The sequence below is a fragment of the Schistocerca piceifrons genome, chromosome 3 (assembly GCF_021461385.2).
Source record: "Schistocerca piceifrons isolate TAMUIC-IGC-003096 chromosome 3, iqSchPice1.1, whole genome shotgun sequence".
NCBI lineage: Eukaryota > Metazoa > Arthropoda > Insecta > Orthoptera > Acrididae > Schistocerca > Schistocerca piceifrons.
This window is the reverse complement of record NC_060140.1, coordinates 191,114,544-191,133,684: the sequence shown is the minus strand read 5'-3', so window position 1 is coordinate 191,133,684 and position 19,141 is coordinate 191,114,544. Positions and strand designations below refer to the sequence as shown.

The following is a 19,141-nucleotide window of genomic DNA, read 5'->3' as shown; positions in this document are numbered from 1 at the left end:
CGAGATTAACGATTAAGTAGCTGTTCGATGCACGTTCATTTTCTGGAACTAATTCTGTGTGGTCTGCGCAGTCTCAAAGTGCCCTTGGAGAGCGATGTGGTCGAATAATCGCCCTACTGCGTCTGTAGCGTGTGATCTAATGGATCGCTTCTTAGCGTGCTCAAGGTACGTCGGGAAATCCTGGCAGTCCGCGTGTCCCGCGTAAGGAAGGTTAAGGGAAGGGCCCAGAATATTGCTGGTCTGCCCTGAACTTCACTTTTGCACCTCCACTGATTACAGCCAAACGGATTGCTTTACACGATCTGTATTCATTGTGTACCGAATATTTTGTTTGACATAGGTTATGGGGGATAGGACGTCAAACGGGCCGACTTGGAGTAGGAGAGGCACCACAGGACATTTTAATTTCCACTGTCTATACTTTTACAAGTAAATTCATAAAACTTTGTCAGCATGACCAGGAAGGCTTCAGGATTCACACTCGTAGCAGCGAAAGTTCAAAAACATAACAAAATAAATTTTTTTACATGTGAAATTTCATCATTTTTTCACTTGCTATTGGCTGCATTTGTTGCTATAGGTACACTTTTCTTCATAAGTAAGAGAGACTGTTCGATGAATTTTGCACAGCATACAAACCATACTTACAGGTGTCTGAAACTCTAGAATCTATTTAATTTATGAAAAAATTGAATGAGCTGTTACGTTTTAAACTTTATATTTAGAAAAAAATCAAATTTTGTAGTTAATTATCTCAATTTTTACCACAGTTTTTAATAGATTTGGAAAATTCGAGAGTTTCATACACCTGTAAGTATGGTTTGTATGCTGTGCAAAATTCATCAAAGAATCACTCTTACTTGTGAAGAAAAATGTACCTATAGCAATAAATGCAGCCAATAGTAAGCAAAAACGATGAAATTTGACATGTAAAAAAATTTATTTTGTTATGTTTTTGAATTTCCACTGCTATGAGTGTGAATCCCGAATCCTTCCTGGTCATGCTGACAAAGTTTTATGAATTTATTTGTAAAAGTATAGACAGTGGAAAATAAAATGTCCTGTGGTGCCTCTCCTGCTCCAAGTCGACCTGTTTGACGTCCTACCCCCCCCCCCCCCCCCCTTTCCCTAAAACAGGAATAGATGGCCGTAGGGGAGAGATGACCGATGGCTGTAGTTCTCCAGTTACACGATTTACAGCGCTGCTAGTCAGTTGATAGTAAAGCATTGTCGTGAGTGACACGTCAATGCTTCTCTTGACTCTTTATTTCGATAAACAGTATTTTTCATGATTTCAGTTTTTAACACACCTTAATATTATACAGCATGTCAAATTTTTTCGTTTCTTCTTAAGTTAGACTGTGAGAAGTTTCGAAATCTTACATTTCAGGGCTTTATAGGTTGGGGTGCATACCATCATGTTGTTTCTGTTTGCGTTCTCGTCCACCATGTTTAACGACACGCTACGTCCTCTCTCCCTGCCACATGAGGGAAATGGCTATACCATCTTTGGGACAGTTAGCCATTCCGTAAAAACCTGTTTATTTTTTAGTTTTGACGGGAATTCACTTTTTTTACAGATGAGAACTAAGTACGTCCCCAAGACTGGTTCTGTTCGAGGCAGATGGAAAGAAGAAGACCTTCAAAGTGCTATTAATAAAGTATAAAATGATGGTTATTCAGCCAGAAAAACTTCTGTAGAGTTTAATATTCAAAGGAAAGTGCTAGAGCGAGAAATAAAAACCCATTGAGAATATATATGTGTGTGTGTGTGTGTGTGTGTGTGTGTGTTTGTTTGCGGATCCACTGCAGTTTTTGAATCACAACCGGTTTTTATTTCTCGCTATATATATATATATATATATATATATATATATATATATATATATGTGTGTGTGTGTATGTGTTGATGAGATGGTCTCAATTAAACAACTGACAAGGCGCCGTTATAGCTGAGAGATGATCAAAGATAGTTCCTGTAGCTACAGTCGTCTGAAAAGAATAAACTATTACCGTGCTAGCATGCTGCTATGCTGAAGGGTCGTTTCTTCCTTCTTACGTTGTCGTGAAGGGAGTTAACATGAAGAAAGAATGGGGGTGGGGATAACAAACCACAAGACAGTGAAATAGTGATATCAAGGAAAACTGCATAAGTGAATGCTGAGATGTTTCTCCAATCGCCAAGGGATCATTTTTTGCCTTATAAACCCCTTGGAAATGTTACGCTATTTCTGGATGGCCATAATTCACACCCTAACTCTGTATAGCTGTTGGAGTTTGCTAAGATGAATAATATCATGTTACAGTTAAATCAATGCCATTAGCTTCTGACAGGCGTTGAAATACATCAGCGGGGACAGTTTAGTGCCCCGACCGGGACCCGAACCCGGGATCTCCTGCTTACACGGCAGGCGCTCTATCCATCTGAGCCACCGACGGCTCAGAGGATAGTGCGACTGCAGGGACTTATCGCCGGCACGCTCCCCGTGAGACCCACATTCTCAATTTATAGTCCACACACTACATTCGTAGTGCCCCTGCCAATATACCCATTACTCGTGGCAGACAATCCACCGAGTCCTGTAAGAGTTCAGGCAATTCGTGTGCATCCACACTGAAGAAGGTCATCAGCTGGTTAGCCTTAACGATATGAAGATGGCATCTGTTCTTTCGGACATGTCCGAAAGAACAGATGCCATCTTCGTATAATATCATTTTATTTTGCCTTCCCAGTCGCACTACGCATTAACTGCAGCCGCTGGACCGATGTGTTTTCATATATTGTATTATATTATGTTATTAATTATATTACACTACTGGCCATTAAAATTGCTACACCACGAAGATGACGTGCTACAGACGCGAAATTTAACCGACAGGAAGAAGATGCTGTGATATGCAAATGATTAGCTTTCCAGAGCATTCACACAAGGTTGGCGTCGGTGACGACACCTACAAAGTGCTGACATGAGGAAAGTTTCCAACGGATTGCTCATACCAAACAGCAGTTGACCGGCGTTGCCTGGTGGAACGTTGTTGTGATGCCTCGTGTAATGAGCAGAAATGCGTACCATCACGTTTCCGACTTTGATAAAGGTCGGATTGTGGTCTATCGCGATTGCGGTTTATCGTATGGCAACATTGCTGCTCCCGTTGGTCGAGATTCAATTACTGTTACCAGAATATGGAATCGGTGGGTTCAGGTGGGTAATACGGAACGCCGTGCTGGATCCCAACGGCCTCGTATCACTATCAGTCGAGATGACAGGCATCTTATGTGCGTGGCTGTAACGGATAGTGCAGCCACGTCTCGATCCCTGAGTCAACAGATGGGGACGTTTGCAAGACAACAGGCATCTGCACGAACAGATCGACGACTTTTGCATCAGCATGGACTATCAGCTCGGAGACCATGGCTGCGGTTACCCTTGACGCTGCATCACAGACATGAGCGGCTGCGATGGTGTACTCAACGACGAACCTGGGTGCACGAATGGCAAAACGTAATTTTTTCGGATGAATCTAGGTTCTGTTTACAGTATCATGATGGTCGCATCCGTGTTTGGTGACATCGCGGTGAATGCACATTGGAAGCGTATCACCCGGGTAGATGGTATGGGGTGCCTTTGGTTACACGTCTCGGTCACCTCTTGTTCGCATTGACGGCACTTAGAACAGTGGACGTTACATTTCAGATGTGTCACGACAGGTGGCTCTACTCATCATTCGATCCCTGCGAAACCATACATTTCAGCAGGATAATGCACGACCGCATGTTGCAGGTCCTGTACGGGTCTTTATGGATACAGAAAATGTTCGACTGCTGCCCTGGCCAGCACAAAAAATGGTTCAAATGGCTCTGAGCACTATGGGACTTAACATATATGGTCATCATTCCCCTAGAACTTAGAATTACTTAAACCTAACTAACCTAAGGACATCACACACATCCATGCCCGAGGCAGGATTCGAACCTGCGACCGTAGCTGGCCAGCACATTCTCCAGATCTCTCACCAACTGAAAACGACTGGTCAATGGTGGCCAAGCAACTGGCTCGTCACAATACGCCAGTCACTACTCTTGAGATGCACCTGTACACGCCATCCAAGCTCTGTTTCACTCTATGGTCAGGCGTATCAAGGCCGTTATTACGGCCAGAGGTGGTTGTCCTGGGTACTGATTTCTCAGGATCTATTTACCCAAATTGCTTGAAAATGTAATCGCATGTCAGTTCTAGTATAATATATTTGTCCAATGAATACCCGTTTATTATGTGCATTTATTCTTGGTGTAGCAATTTTAATGGGCAGTAGTGTATTTTTTAATTGCAGCAGCATAATGGTGAAGGAATCATCGAGATCCAACGCCAGAAAGATTGTAATTTGGCGAGCTTCTTCATGAATGTTGCGCAAAAACAGTGATGCTAACGAATGCCGCGTCTGGATTCAAATCAACGGGGATCCACCCATTTAATCCAGATGCAATTCCGTACTACGCATTTAGATGTGATTCAGAAGGACTTGTACGGAATGACACCATCAACCCATCAGGCCAAAGATCGATGAAAGAACCTCGTTATCTCGGCCTCAGTCCACTACCGGAGTGGATATTTGGCCTGCTCCTTTCAGAGGAACAAACTACATCACACCAATCAAAATGCTGAACAATGTTTCATCTATATCGACTAGACTAAAAACCTAAAATAAGAAACATAGAAGAACTAAACCTACATATTAGCCATCAGAAGAAAATATTAAAAAGATAAAATTAAAACTTGATGAAAATGGAGAAAAAGCTAGGCCAAATGGAAAAAAATCGTAAGGAAGGTTTTGACTAAGAAGGAAGCTAAAGTGACTTCAGACAGTTCTGGTTCACCAGAGAATATTCAGTACCAGGAAGACTCGAGTGATAGCTTTTACACGGTATGATCATTTGTCAACAGATGTCCGTACGATCGTGTCTTGCACGGAAGAGGGTTCTCTGGTCAACGGATAACTACGCCAACCATGACGTCAGAGCACCTATCAAACGGGGTAGTGTTTGCCGGGTAGCCCCACATTCACAGTCGCCGTGTAACAGTCACGAACGGTGCTGTATGGCACAGAGAAGACACCTATCAGGCTCTCTGCGGTGGGGGGCATGGGAAGAATGGAAGCAGGACAGTCACAAACTGATATGGCCCGATGGCCTAATCTGAATCATTCTGTTGTTTATCGGGTGTGACGACAGTCTATAGGAATCAAAACTGTACCCCGAAGACCAGGACGGAGCCGACCATGTGTGACATCAGAAAGAGGGAACAGTTATTTGGCTGTAAGGTCACAACGGTACCACCTTAGTACTGCACGGCTACTGGCATGTGATTTCGTAGCATCCTCTGGACGTGTTGTATCGAGGCAAGCGGTGTACAGAAGGTTTCAGCAGTGGCCTTTATTGTCGGAAACCTGCTGTGCGTGTACCTCTGACGCTTCTTCACCGAAGGGAACATCTAGAGCGGAGCCATCAACATGCCACATGGACTGTCGAACAGTGGGCTAATGTTCTTTTCAAAGATGAGTCCCGGTTTGGTCTGGGGAGTGATTCTCGACGGATTCGGATCTGGAGGGAACGTGGAACTCGATTTCGGGACCCAACCGTTGTGGAATGAGACTCATACAGAGGATAATCCCTAATGGGGTGGGCAGGGATTATGTTGACCACTCAAACACCTTTTCATGGAACTGTTCGTTTAAATCGGCAAGGTTTAACTGCTGTCAGGTATCCCCTAATGGTGTGGGTAGAGATTATGTTGACCACTCGAACACCTTTTCATGGAACTGTTCGTTTAAATCGGCAAGGTTTAACTGCTGTCAGGTATCCCCTAATGGTGTGGGTAGGGATTATGTTGACCACTCGAACACCTTTTCATGGAACTGTTCGTTTAAATCGGCAAGGTTTAACTGCTGTCAGGTATCCCCTAATGGTGTGGGTAGGGATTATGTTGACCACTCGAACACCTTCTCATGGAACTGTTCGTTTAAATCGACAAGGTTTAACTGCTGTCAGGTATCCCCTAATGGTGTGGGTAGGGATTATGTTGACCACTCGAACACCTTTTCATGGAACTGTTCGTTTAAATCGGCAAGGTTTAACTGCTGTCAGGTATCCCCTAATGGTGTGGGTAGGGATTATGTTGACCACTCAAACACCTTTTCATGGAACTGTTCGTTTAAATCGGCAAGGTTTAACTGCTCTCAGGTATGCCCTAATGGTGTGGGTAGGGATTATGTTGACCACTCAAACACCTTTTCATGGAACTGTTCGTTTAAATCGGCAAGGTTTAACTGCTGTCAGGTATCCCCTAACGGTGTGGGCAGGTATTATGTTGACCACTCGAACACCTTTTCATGGAATTGTTCGTTTAAGTCGGCAAGGTTTAACTGCTGTCAGGTATCGTGAAGAGATCTTGGACGTCACGTGCGGTTGTTGCGAGGTGCTTTGCACCCAGACTTCGTATTGCTGGACGATAGTGCTCGATCTCATAGAGTACGCGTGGTTGACGTTTTCTTGGAAATGGAAGATATTGCACGCATGGTGTGGCCTGCTCTCTCTCCCGGTTTGAATCCCATAGAACACGTCTGGGATGTACTAGAGACACGAGATCCATCACGTCAGCATCCACCAACCTCCAAGACTTGCGAGCAGCTATGCAGAAAGAATGAGCGTTATTGCCTCAACATGAGAGTGATGGTATCACTCACAGCACGCTCCACAGTTTATCAGGCGCATATTGCTGCCAGAGGTGGTCGCACCCCATACTGAGCCCATTAACCTGTTGTCGGATTGGTGTGTAAATCAGTTAAGTTGGAAGAAACGAGGAACATTTTGGTCTACCGTTATGTATGCTGCAGTTGTTTATGTTCTGTATTTCTTACATTGTTTCTACGTTATTATCACCTGATTAAACTGTTTTGAGATAAAATAAACATAACCTGCAAAATTTCGGTTTGTTGCTTTAATTTTGGACACTAGTGTATAAACCTTTTGGTATATTTTAAGTTTCAGTTTCATTTAAAACCATGTAATTGCTTCAGTTTTCTCTGCAATACTTACGTGAACAAGCAGTTCAATAAAAACATATTAACTGGATATTCTTTTAATACGATTTCCTCTTTGTTTTTATCGCGTTTTGTCAGCTGGCCATCTATCCCTTGCATGTCTGACCATACATCGCTAAAACACGGGTGAAACGGCGAAGTGTTACAAAATTAAAAAAGAAATCGTAGTAAATTTGAAATATGGTCTAACGAACGAAGTCTTATTTTAGTATTAATTTTTTAATAAACGTGTAAAGCAATATCCGTAAATTTTCCAGTGTTTTTTGTGTATTAGGGTTTCATATTGGCATCTGAAGAAGTCATGGTCCCCTATCTTTGTTTTACCCTAATCTCAGAAAATGTTTTGTACTGGTCACCTATACAGGCCAAAAACAGACATTATGAGGACGACTGAAAGGATCATCAGATGATCAGCAAGTAATAAAGGTGAACAATTTTCTTTTATTTTCTGTGATAGTACCAAGCACAATGTTAAATTTAGTGGGAACAGTGTTGTTAGTTACCTTGTAGGCAAAACAGCTTGGACAATGTAGTTAGTTACCTTGTAGGCAAAATAGCTCATCATATACAAAGCAAAGAGGATATAAGAAGCAGATTAGCACGGGTAAAGAGGGCATTTCTGGCCAAAACAAGTGTAGTAATATCAGCGAAAAACTTTAAATTGAAGAAGAAAATTCTGCGAATGTACGTCTGGACGACAGAACTCTATGGAAGTGAATCATAGACTGTTAGCCGGTAAAGAAGAGAATTGAAGTATTACGTAAGCGTGCTGAAAATTAAATGGATTGATGAGATGAGAAATGAGTTTCCCGCAGAATCCGTCAGGAAAGGGGCACGCGAATCATTGACGTCTAGAAGGGTCAGGGTGATAGGACATATGTTCAGACATGGCACTAGAGAGAGTTATAGAGGCCAATAACTGCGTCGGAAGACAGAGGCTAGAATACATGCAAGAAATAATTGACGACGTACGGTCCCCGCCACTGCTTAAATTTTGATAAATAATCAGCATTGGCGGCCGAAGACTTCCGGCATAAGAAGTCAGCCTCATTCTGCCAACGACCTTGTCAGAGAGGGCGGAGGAGCGGATAGAGGTTCAGGGCACTCTCTTGTCCTAGGGGTGGGAAATTGCCCCTAAAGGCGGAAGAATCAGCAATGATCAACGACATGAGGATGCAGAAGGCAATGGAAACCACTGCATTAAAGACACGTAACGTGTATCCACAGGACATGTGGCCTGTAATTGAAGAAGTGTCATGATGATCTCTCCATTGGTAAAAGTTTCCGGAATAGTCCCCCATTCGGATCTCCGGGAGGGGACTGCCAAGGGGGAGGTTACCATGAGAAATAGATTGAACAATCAACGAAAGGATAACGTTCTACGAGTCGGGGCGTGAAATGTCAGAAGCTTGAACGTGGTAGGGAAACTAGAAAATTTGAAAAGGGAAATGCTAAGGCTCAATCTAGATATAGTAGGGGTCAATGAAGTGAAGTGGAAGGAAGACAAGGATTTCTGGTCAGATGAGTATCGGGTAATATCAACAGCAGCAGAAAATGGTATAACAGGTGTAGGATTCGTTATGAATAGGAAGGTAGGGCAGAGAGTGTGTTACTGTGAACAGTTCAGTGACCGAGTTGTTCTAATCAGAATCGACAGCAGACCAACACCGACAACGATATTTCAGGTATACATGCCGACGTCGCAAGCTGAAGATGAACAGATAGAGAAAGTGTATGAGGATATTGAAAGGGTAATGCAGTATGTAAAGGGGGACGAAAATCTAATAGTCATGGGCGACTGGAATGCAGTTGTAGGGGAAGGAGTAGAAGAAAAGGTTACAGGAGAATATGGCCTTGGGACAAGGAATGAAAGAGGAGAAAGACTAATTGAGTTCTGTAACAAGTTTCAGCTAATAATAGCGAATACCCTGTTCAAGAATCAGAAGAGGAGGAGGTATACTTGGCCGGGAGATATGGGAAGATTTCAATTAGATTTCATCATGGTCAGACAGAGATTCTGAAATCAGATACTGGATTGTAAGTCGTACCCAGGAGCAGATATAGACTCAGATTACAATATAGTAGTGATGAAGAGTAGGCTGAAGTTCAAGACATTAGTCAAGAAGAATCAATACGCAAAGAAGTGGGATACGGAAGTACTAAGGAATGACGAGATACGTTTGAAGTTCTCTAACGCTATAGATACAGCAATAAGGAGTAGCGCAGTAAGCAGTACAGTTGAAGAGGAATGGACATCTCTAAAAAGGGCCATCACAGAAGTTGGGAAGGAAAACATAGGTACAAAGAAGGTAGCTGCGAAGAAACCATGGGTAACAGAAGAAATACTTCAGTTGATTGATGAAAGGAGGAAGTACAAACATGTTCCCGGAAAATCAGGAATACAGAAATACAAGTCGCTGAGGAATGAAATAAATAGGAAGTGCAGGGAAGCTAAGACGAAATGGATGCAGGAAAAATGTGAAGACATCGAAAAAGATATGATTGTCGGAAGAACAGACTCAGCATACAGGAAAGTCAAAACAACCTTTGGTAACATTAAAAAAAAGCAACGGTGGCAACATTAAGAGTGCAACGGGAATTACACTGTTAAATGCAGATGAAAGAGCAGATAGGTGGAAAGAATACATTGAAAGCCTCTATGAGGGTGAAGATTTGTCTGATGTGATAGAGGAAGAAACAGGTGTCGATTTAGAAGAGATAGGGGATCCAGTATTAGAATCGGAATTTAAAAGAGCTTTGGAGGACTTACGGTCAAATAAGGCAGAAGGGATAGATAACATTCCATCAGAATTTCTAAAATCATTGGGGGAAGTGGCAACAAAATGACTATTCACGTTGGTGTGTAAAATATATCAGACTGGCGATATACCATCAGACTTTCGGAAAAGCATCATCCACACAATTCCGAAGACGGCAAGAGCTGACAAGTGCGAGAATTATCGCACAATCAGCTTAACAGCTAATGCATCGAAGCTGCTTACAAGAATAATATGCAGAAGAATGGAAAAGAAAATTGAGAATGCGCTAGGTGACGATCAGTTTGGCTTTAGGAAAAGTAAAGAGACTAGAGAGGCAATTCTGACGTTACGGCTAATAATGGAAGCAAGGCTAAAGAAAAATCAAAACACTTTCATAGGATTTGTCGACCTGGAAAAAGCGTTCGACAATATAAAATGGTGCAAGCTGTTCGAGATTCTGAAAAAAGTAGGGGTAAGCTATAGGGAGAGACGGGTCATATACAATATGTACAACAACCAAGAGGGAATAATAAGAGTGGACGATCAAGAACGAAGTGCTCGTATTAAGAAGGGTGTAAGACAAGGCTGTAGCCTTTCGCCCCTACTCTTCAATCTGTACATCGAGGAAGCAATGATGGAAATAAAAGAAAGGTTCAGGAGTGGAATTAAAATACAAGGTGAAAGGATATCAATGATACGATTCGCTGATGACATTGCTATCCTGAGTGTAAGTGAAGAAGCATTAAATGATCTGCTGAACGGAATGAACAGTCTAATGAGTACACAGTATGGTTTGAGAGTAAATCGGAGAAAGACGAAGGTAAGTAGTAGAAATGAGAACAGCGAGAAACTTAACATCAGGATTGATGGTCACGAAGTCAATGAAGTTAAGGAATTCTGCTACCTGGGCAGTAAAATAACCAATGACGGACGGAGCAAGGAGGACATCAAAAGCAGACTCGCTAGGGCAAAAAAGGCATTTCTGGCCAAGAGAAGTCTACTAATATCAAATACCGGCCTTAATTTGAGGAAGAAATTTCTGAGGATGTACGTCTGGAGTACAGCATTGTATGGTAGTGAAACATGGACTGTGGGAAAACCGGAACAGAAGAGAATCGAAGCATTTGAGATGTGGTGCTATAGACGAATGTTGAAAATTAGGTGGACTGATAAGGTAAGGAATGAGGAGGTTCTACGCAGAATCGGAGAGGAAAGGAATATGTGGAAAACGCTGATAAGGAGAAGGGACAGGATGATAGGACATCTGCTAAGACATGAGGGAATGACTTCCATGGTACTAGAGGGAGCTGTAGAGGGCAAAAACTGTAGAGGAAGACAGAGATTGGAATACGTCAAGCAAATAATTGAGGACGTAGGTTGCAAGTGCTACTCTGAGATGAAGAGGTTAGCACAGGAAAGGAATTCGTGGCGGACCGCATCAAACCAGTCAGTAGACAGATGACCAAAAAAAAAAAAAAAAAAAAACGGTGCTAGTGATTCTACGAGATGAAGAGGTTAATCCAGGAAAGGGAGTCGTGTCGCATTGCATAAAACTAGTCAGAAGAGTGATGACGAAAAAAAGGTAGGGTTATTAGTTTCTAAAGTGAAATAAACATTTATAAAATTTGGTTTATTCACGAACAACAATTTTCTGAATACCGATGGTGTCAACCTTCCAGACAGTCCCTAGCCCTAAAAGCATTTTGCCGACATTAAAGAAGCCAGTGTCACGCGCAGTTTCGATAGCCCGCCGGACTTCCAAATGATGCTTGTCATAAACGATAAATTCGTGAGCTCGACAACGTTTCTTGCCACACGGGGTAATACAGTTCTTTGCCACTGTTGCGACCTGCCAGAACCGAGTCTACGCAAGAGCGAAAGTCACTTACAAAGGGACCATCGGATTTGTTGATCACAGATTTTCATGAATTTTTGGTATGTTGCAAAGGGACCTGTCCTGAGTATCTGGCTAATGGCTTTTCAGGCGGCGACCCATAGTTTCCGAGAGAATCGAGGTTTAAATTTTTTGCGTACCTCTTATGCCTGTAACGTTAGTTATGTTATTGCTAAGGGAACGTAATTTCTTGGAAGCTAAGGACCGTCGCATAAAAAGGCACTAGCCAGGTATTCGGAACAGGTCCCTCTGCAACATACTCAATATCAGGCAGAAGCCTTGATGAACCCCTTTCGTGACCACTGGGACATATGTGTCTCATACAAAAATTTAGTTCCCTGAGTTCAGAAGGATACGGATGTTCCACATCTATGTGATGCTGCGATCTAACGTTGAATGTATCATCTGGTTGGAGCCAACAAGCCCATTGTTTGGCACGAAATGTGCGAGATTTCGTTTATTTTTCCCAGTTATACGTTTTGTGGCTTGTGTTCTGCAGTTTCCTCTATCTTTTCCTGTCTGCAATAGGTAAGCTCAGTAAAGGTATTTATTATAATTTTTACACTGTTTACAAGCAATATACAAATTTCTGCAAATATTTATTTATAAGATACTTTTAAATTCGTTTAATGGTTTTGCATTATCGTCAGTGTGTGTAGAGAATTTCTATTTGTGCCTTTTGTTCATATTTTTGTCTAAATTTTTACGTATATTTTATGCGGTACTGTAATCTTATCTGGTTTCCCTTGATTTGATAGGAAACGGAAAACCCCACAAACTCATGGTTTGTTCCTTTTGTGATGCATACTTGCCTTCACCTTCTCTTTATATTTATTCCGGTTGGAAGCTGCCTTACAAGAGCAAGGTGGAAAGAAAGTTGGGCACATTTTCCTCCATTATTATAGTTCCACATGATTAAACTGTTAACTACTGCAGCGTCCAAAAGAAAATAAGGAAGGCGACACCGCCATTTGAGTGACCTACTGGCAAGAGTATGTCTTCCTGTCCGTCCGTCGAACCGTTCTACAGCCCCCTTTACATCTGCGTACCCTGCTATGGATGCAGGACAGGAAACAGCTAAGGTTGTACGATCTCTCTTTTTCCTTGTGACGAATCTTATATTTGGCGTCTAGTAATTCTATGGAAACATCTTGATCGCTAAAAAACTTTATGACGTATTTCGAGTAATCATCCTATGGTTAGGAAAGCACATACAACTGAACAATACAAGAAAAACTTTCAATCTCATGTGCAGTTGCCTTTAGGCGTATTTGCAAAATATGTTATTTTGAGAGGTACTGAGCCAGACTGAAGACAGCAGATTCCCTAGAGTCTGCTGTGACGTTTCCATGGAATTACTACATACCAAGTTTAGATGGTCGATATCTTACAAATGGAAGACTTCGGCAGTCAAATGGAAGAGTCGTATCTTTCGGGTGGTGAGCAGTTGACAACACTGTAACTGGCATATTAAGTTCGAATTTGTCTGACATAGTAATGGTAATTAATTCCTTCTTTTTACACATCGTAATCCCTAGCAAAACAGTTATTTCAGATAGGACGTATTTGTCTCGCCGGAGGAGAAAGAAAGTAAGGGGGCCATTTATTCCACCTCGAGTCCAGATGGATACATACGTCCCACTTAGAATAATTATAAAACTGTAAATAACAATCGATATTTATAAACATGGCCTCATTCTCTGTTCATTCCAAAAGGAGAAAACCAGTTTTAACAGTGATTTACGGAAGCTTATCTCCACGAATCAGTAGGGTTTTAAAAAGCATTGCTCGTGTGAACTCAGTTTGCCCTTTTCTCACATGATATACTGAGAACTATGGTTTAAGGCCAACAGGCAGATTCCATATTCCTTCATTTCCGAAAAGCATTTGACACGATGCCCCACTGTAGGCTGTTAACGAAGGTACGAGCATACGGAAAATGTTCCCAGATATGTAAACTGCTCGAAGACTTCGTCTCGAGATGACTGGGTGTTTGTGTTGTCCTCATCATTTCATCTTCATTCATGAAAGTGGTGAGTTTGGACTGAGCAAAAGTTGGGAATTTGTACGGGCGCTGATAACTGCGCAGTTGAGCGCCCCACAAACTAAACATCATCATCATCAACGAAGACTTCGTACGTAACAGAGCCCAGTATGTTATCCTTGACGACGAGTGTTCATCGTAGACAAGGATACCGTCAGGAACGTCCGAGGGAAGTATGATAGGACCGCTGTAATTTTGCATTTATACAAACGATCTGGAGGACAGTGTCAGCAGCCTGCCGCGGTTTCATTACGATGCTATGGCGTACGCGAAAGAGTCTAAGATGACTGACTGGAGGAGGATACAAGATGACTTAGGCAAAATTTGTACTTGATACGATGAATGGCAGCTAGCTCTAAATGTAGAGAAATGTGTGTTAATGAGGGTTAGTTGGAAAGACAAACACGTAATGTTCGAATACAGCACTGCTAGTGTCCTGCTTGACACAGTCAAAACGTTTAAGTATCTGGACGTCACGTTGCAAAGCGATATGAAATGGAACGAACATGTGAGAATTGTGGCAGGGAAAGAGAACTGACGACCTCGATTTACTAGGAGAATTTTAGGAAAGTGTGACTCATCTGTAAAAGGGATCGCTTACAGGACACTGGTGCGACCTATTATTGAATGCTGCTGGAATGTTTGGAATCCGCACCAGGTCTAACTGAAAGAAGACTTCGAAGCAACTCAGAGGCGGGCTACTAGATTCGCTACCAGTAGATTCGAACAGCACCCAAGTGTTACGAAGACGCTCTGCGAAATCAAATGGGAATCCCTGGAGGTTTTCCGGGGAAACTATTGAGAAAATTCAGAGAACCGTCATTTAAAGCTGACTGCAAAGCTATCCTACTGCCGCCAACACACAAGGACCACGGAGATAACATACAAGAAATTAGGGCTCATACTGAGAGGCATTTAGACAGTCGTTTTTCCCTCGCTCTATCTGCGGGTGGAACAGGAAACCAAACCACTAACAGTGATACAGAGTTCCCTCCACCAAGTATCGAACGGTGGCTTGCGGAGTATGTATGTATACAGGGTGTTACAAAAAGGTGCGGCCAAACTTTCAGGAAACGTTCCTCACACACTAATAAAGAAAAGATGTTATGTGGACATGTGTCCGGAAACGCTTAATTTCCATGTTAGAGCTCATTTTAGTTTCGTCAGTATGTTCTTCCACCTACGCCCAATGGAGCACGTTATCACGATTTCATATGGGATACTCTACCTGTGCTTCTAGAACATGTGCCTTTCCGAGTACGACACAACATGCGGTTCATGCACGATGGAGCTCCTGCACATTTCAGTTGAAGTGTTCGTACGCTTCTCAACAACAGATTCGGTGACCGATGGATTCGTAGAGGCGGACCAATTCCATGGCCTCCACGCTCTCCTGACCTCAACCCTCTTGGCTTTCATTTATGTGGGCATTTGAAAGCTCTTGTCTACGCAACCCCGGTACCAAATGTAGAGACTCTTCGTGCTCGTATTGTGGACGGCTGTGTTACAATACGCCATTTTCCAGGGCTGCATCAGCGCATCAGGGATTCCATGCGATGGATGTATGTATCCTCCCTGAGGACATTTTGAACATTTCCTCTAACAAAGTGTTTGAAGTCTACGTTCTGTTGCTGTGTGTTTCCATTCCATGATTAATGTGATTTGAAGAGAAGTAATAAAATGAGCTCTAACATGGAAAGTAAGCGTTTCCGGACACATGTCCACGTAACATATTTTCTTTCTTTGTGTGTGAGGAATGTTTCCTGAGAGTTTGGCCGTACCTTTTTGTAACACCCTGTATAGATGTAGACGCAGAAAGTTCTGTAACGAAAGGGTTAATAGGCCTTATGCTCCCCTTGTCAGTCACTGTTAGCTTTGCGAACAGCGACCACTTCCTACCAAAAATGACACTACTCTAACAAGGGGAGGTCGCCAATTGTGAAATTCACATTCGATTCATACTGCGCATAATAAAAGCTCACGGCCAGAGGTGTAATGTGGCAAAGCACCAAGATGCACTTCTCAGCCGTTGTCGAGAAAATATGCATATAATAAGTTGTTGAATCTCGTTTGTCGTGGAAAAACTGGCGACTTCGTACATCGTTATGTTTTCCGCAAACAAAGTTGTATTTCACAAATGTTATTAATTGTCTTCATAATATTAACCACGTATAGTTAACGGAAGACGTAGAAACGATATTCCGAAACGAATACGTATAGAGTAAGTCAAACGTTCGAATTAGAACAGAGCCCCCACGAACACAAATTCGCTGTGGCAGGTATGAAATATAAACTCCGTTACTCGCTCGTTACACTTGAAGGACAGATGTTGAACGGGCCGAAACGAATATATCTGAATTACAAAAAACTAATAATAAAAAAAATTGCATGGCGCGAGATTCGATCCGGCGACCTTCGGATTACGAACCCTAGCGCTTACCACTGCGCCACGACGCTGTGAAAAACTATTAATCGTAGAGAATATTTCACCACAACGGTTTCTTTTAACTGTCGATTTTCTCGACAACGGCTGAGAAGTGCATCTTGGTGCTTTGCCACATTACACCTCTGGCCATGAGCTTTTATTATGCGCAGTATGAATCGAATCTGAATTTCACAATTGGCGGCCTCCCCTTGTAAGAGTGGCAGCCAAAAAGCCATAATTAGAATATCGACAAAGAAAAGTCACATATTTAATTTTGTTCGTTTGTTTGCGTGAGTAGTAAAATCCCGTAGCACGCTTCTAGACGACCCAAAACAAAGGGTCGCGGCCCCTTGACGAAGTGGAATATCGCGTGGTAATTCCTATAGTTGGTGGAACTGTGCAGCAACAATGAAGCATTATAGGACGCAGTGGTTAACTGGCGCAGACTGTTTCAGTGTGGTCAAATAAGCTAGAATGACGAAGAACGACGTGGCAGACCACCACTCTGTGAAGGTTTGGGAACTGTAAGAAAAGCAGAAATCTTGCTGCTCGAAGACTGGCGTACCACAATCGAGGCGATGTTGGGAAAAGTGAAATATCAGTTATCGATCAGTTTTCAACAAACTGTACGCTGTTTTAAGAGTGACAAAGCTGGGTTCTGTGATTGCTCACACATATTCAGAAAGCGGAAATGATGTAACTGTGTCAGGTCAATTAAGGTGATGACTTCTTTAGCCGATTAATGAACGCGGACGAGTACTCGATGCATAACAATGACCCCGAGACAAAGCAGCAAATCGGGCAGGCGAAATATATGAACTCACCACCAGGGAAAATGCGAAGATCCAATCATAATAGGGCTTGGTGATGATGAGCAGTTTTTAGGACTGCCAGGGACTGATGCTAATAGATTATGGTCGTATGGGGCAAGCCATCACAAGGGATGATTTTGGAGTCAATCAAAGCACTGACTTCAGCATCCAAGGCTGCGTCAAGTTATTCACCGTTGAGAAAAATACATGGTGTTGCAGGGTGAATATGTAGGGAAGGACTAACACCGTGTCTCATGGTCGCAGTTTAATTTTTTCGAGGCATTAATAAGAACGTTATGACGACTGCAGATCCGAAACGGAGTGGGTACGTGTCTTATGTTTCGGGTTGCATACTTTACAAATCACGGCGCCGCTGCTTCTGATCAACTGCGATGTTGACTAACCGTCTGCTTGAGTCACGACGTCTATTGTGGTGTTCTTACGTTGCAAAGGATGTAAGCAACCTGTTATTAAATATTATCTTTGCTCCTATTAGTTTCTCGTGTGCTCTGTGATGTCTGTAAACAGCAAACATAGCTTAAATTGCCGATAGAGAAACAAGTAGCATTTATGCTTTTATTTCTGGTTACGCAAATACTTTTCTGTTTACTTCTGAATTGGGCACGAGTTCCATGTGTAGGGTTAGATAGGAACTTGAGCAGAATTTAAGTTACTCCGAGAGAAACAGTTCGTGGTTATGAACATAATGCTGTTTCTTACAATTGTTTCACTTTTTTGTAATGTGGCAAGTTTTTTTCAGAACATATGTGAAGCTCTCATATGGCCGTGAGTGCAATAAGTTGCAATGCTGTCATTATTAACTTGTTTTTCCAATAATTTACTTTTTTTTAAAAAATGTGACGTCGTTAGGGCGTTGTGTACATGAAGTCGACTGTTCTTTTAGGTGTCGTGTTGTTGTTAGATGTGGGTCACTCTTGCAGTGAATGTACTTTTTGGTGATGTGGTTTGTTTGTAATAATGATTTAGTTAATTGGGCTATGCTTTGGTATCGATGCATGCGTTTCAGTTAGACTACTGGCCATTAAAATTGCTACACCAAGAAGAAATGAGGATGATAAACGGGTATTCATTGGAAAAAAATATTGTACTAGAACTGACATGTGATTACATTTGCACGCAATGTGGGTGCATATATCCTGAGAAATGAGTACCCAAAACAACCACCTCTGGCCGTAATAACGGCCTTGTTACTCCTGGGCATTGAGTCAAACAGAGCTTGGATGGCGTGTACAGGTACAGCTGCCAATGTAGTTTCAACACGATACCACAGTTCATCAAGAGTAGTGACTGGCGTATTGTGACGAGCCAGTAGCTCGGTCACCATTGACCAGACGTTTTCAGTTGGCGAGAGATGTGGAGAATGTGCTGGCCAGGGCAGCAGTCGAGCATTTTCTGTATCCAGAAAGACCCGTACAAGACCGAAAACATGCGGTCGTGCATTATCCTGCTGCAGTGTAGCGTTTTGCAGGAATCGAATGAAGGATGTGCCACGGGTCGTAACACATCTGAAACGTAACGTCCACTGTTCAAAGTGCCGTCAATGCGAATAAGAGGTGACCGAGACGTGTAACCAATGGCATCCCATACCATCGCGCCGGGTGATACGCCAGTATGGCGATGACCAATACACGCATCCAATGTGCGTTCACCGCGATGTCGCCAAACAAGGCTGCGACCATCATGATGCAGTAAACAGAACCTGGATTCATCCGAAAAAATGATGTTTTGCCATTCGTGCACCCAGGTTCGTCGTTGATTACACCATCGCAGGCGCTCCTGTCTGTGATGCAGCGTCAAGGGTAACCGCAGCCATGGTCTCCGAACAGATAGTCCATGCAGCTGCAAATGTCGTCGAACTGTTCGTGCAGATGGTTGTTGTCTGGTAAACGTCCCCATCCTTTGACAGGGATCGAGACGTGGCTGCACTATCCGTTACAGCCATGCGGATAAGATGCCTGTCATCTCGATTGCTAGTGATACGAGGCCGTTGGGATCCAGCACGGCGTTCCGTATTACCCTCCTGAACCCACCGATTCCATATTTTGCTAACAGTCATTGGATCTCGACCAACGCGAGCAGCAATGTCGC

At 42.8% G+C, this 19,141-nt stretch overlaps 1 protein-coding gene and 1 non-coding gene across 2 annotated transcripts in view; both read right to left on the bottom strand.

Moving 5' to 3' along the window:
• Positions 1 to 19,141, bottom strand: part of LOC124788507 (GTP-binding protein Rhes) — a 677,045-nt gene that overhangs the window by 14,109 nt on the left and 643,795 nt on the right. The window lies entirely within an intron of this gene.
• Trnat-ugu lies at positions 2,366 to 2,440 on the bottom strand. The gene has a single exon. It is a non-coding gene; the product is annotated as a tRNA-Thr (tRNA).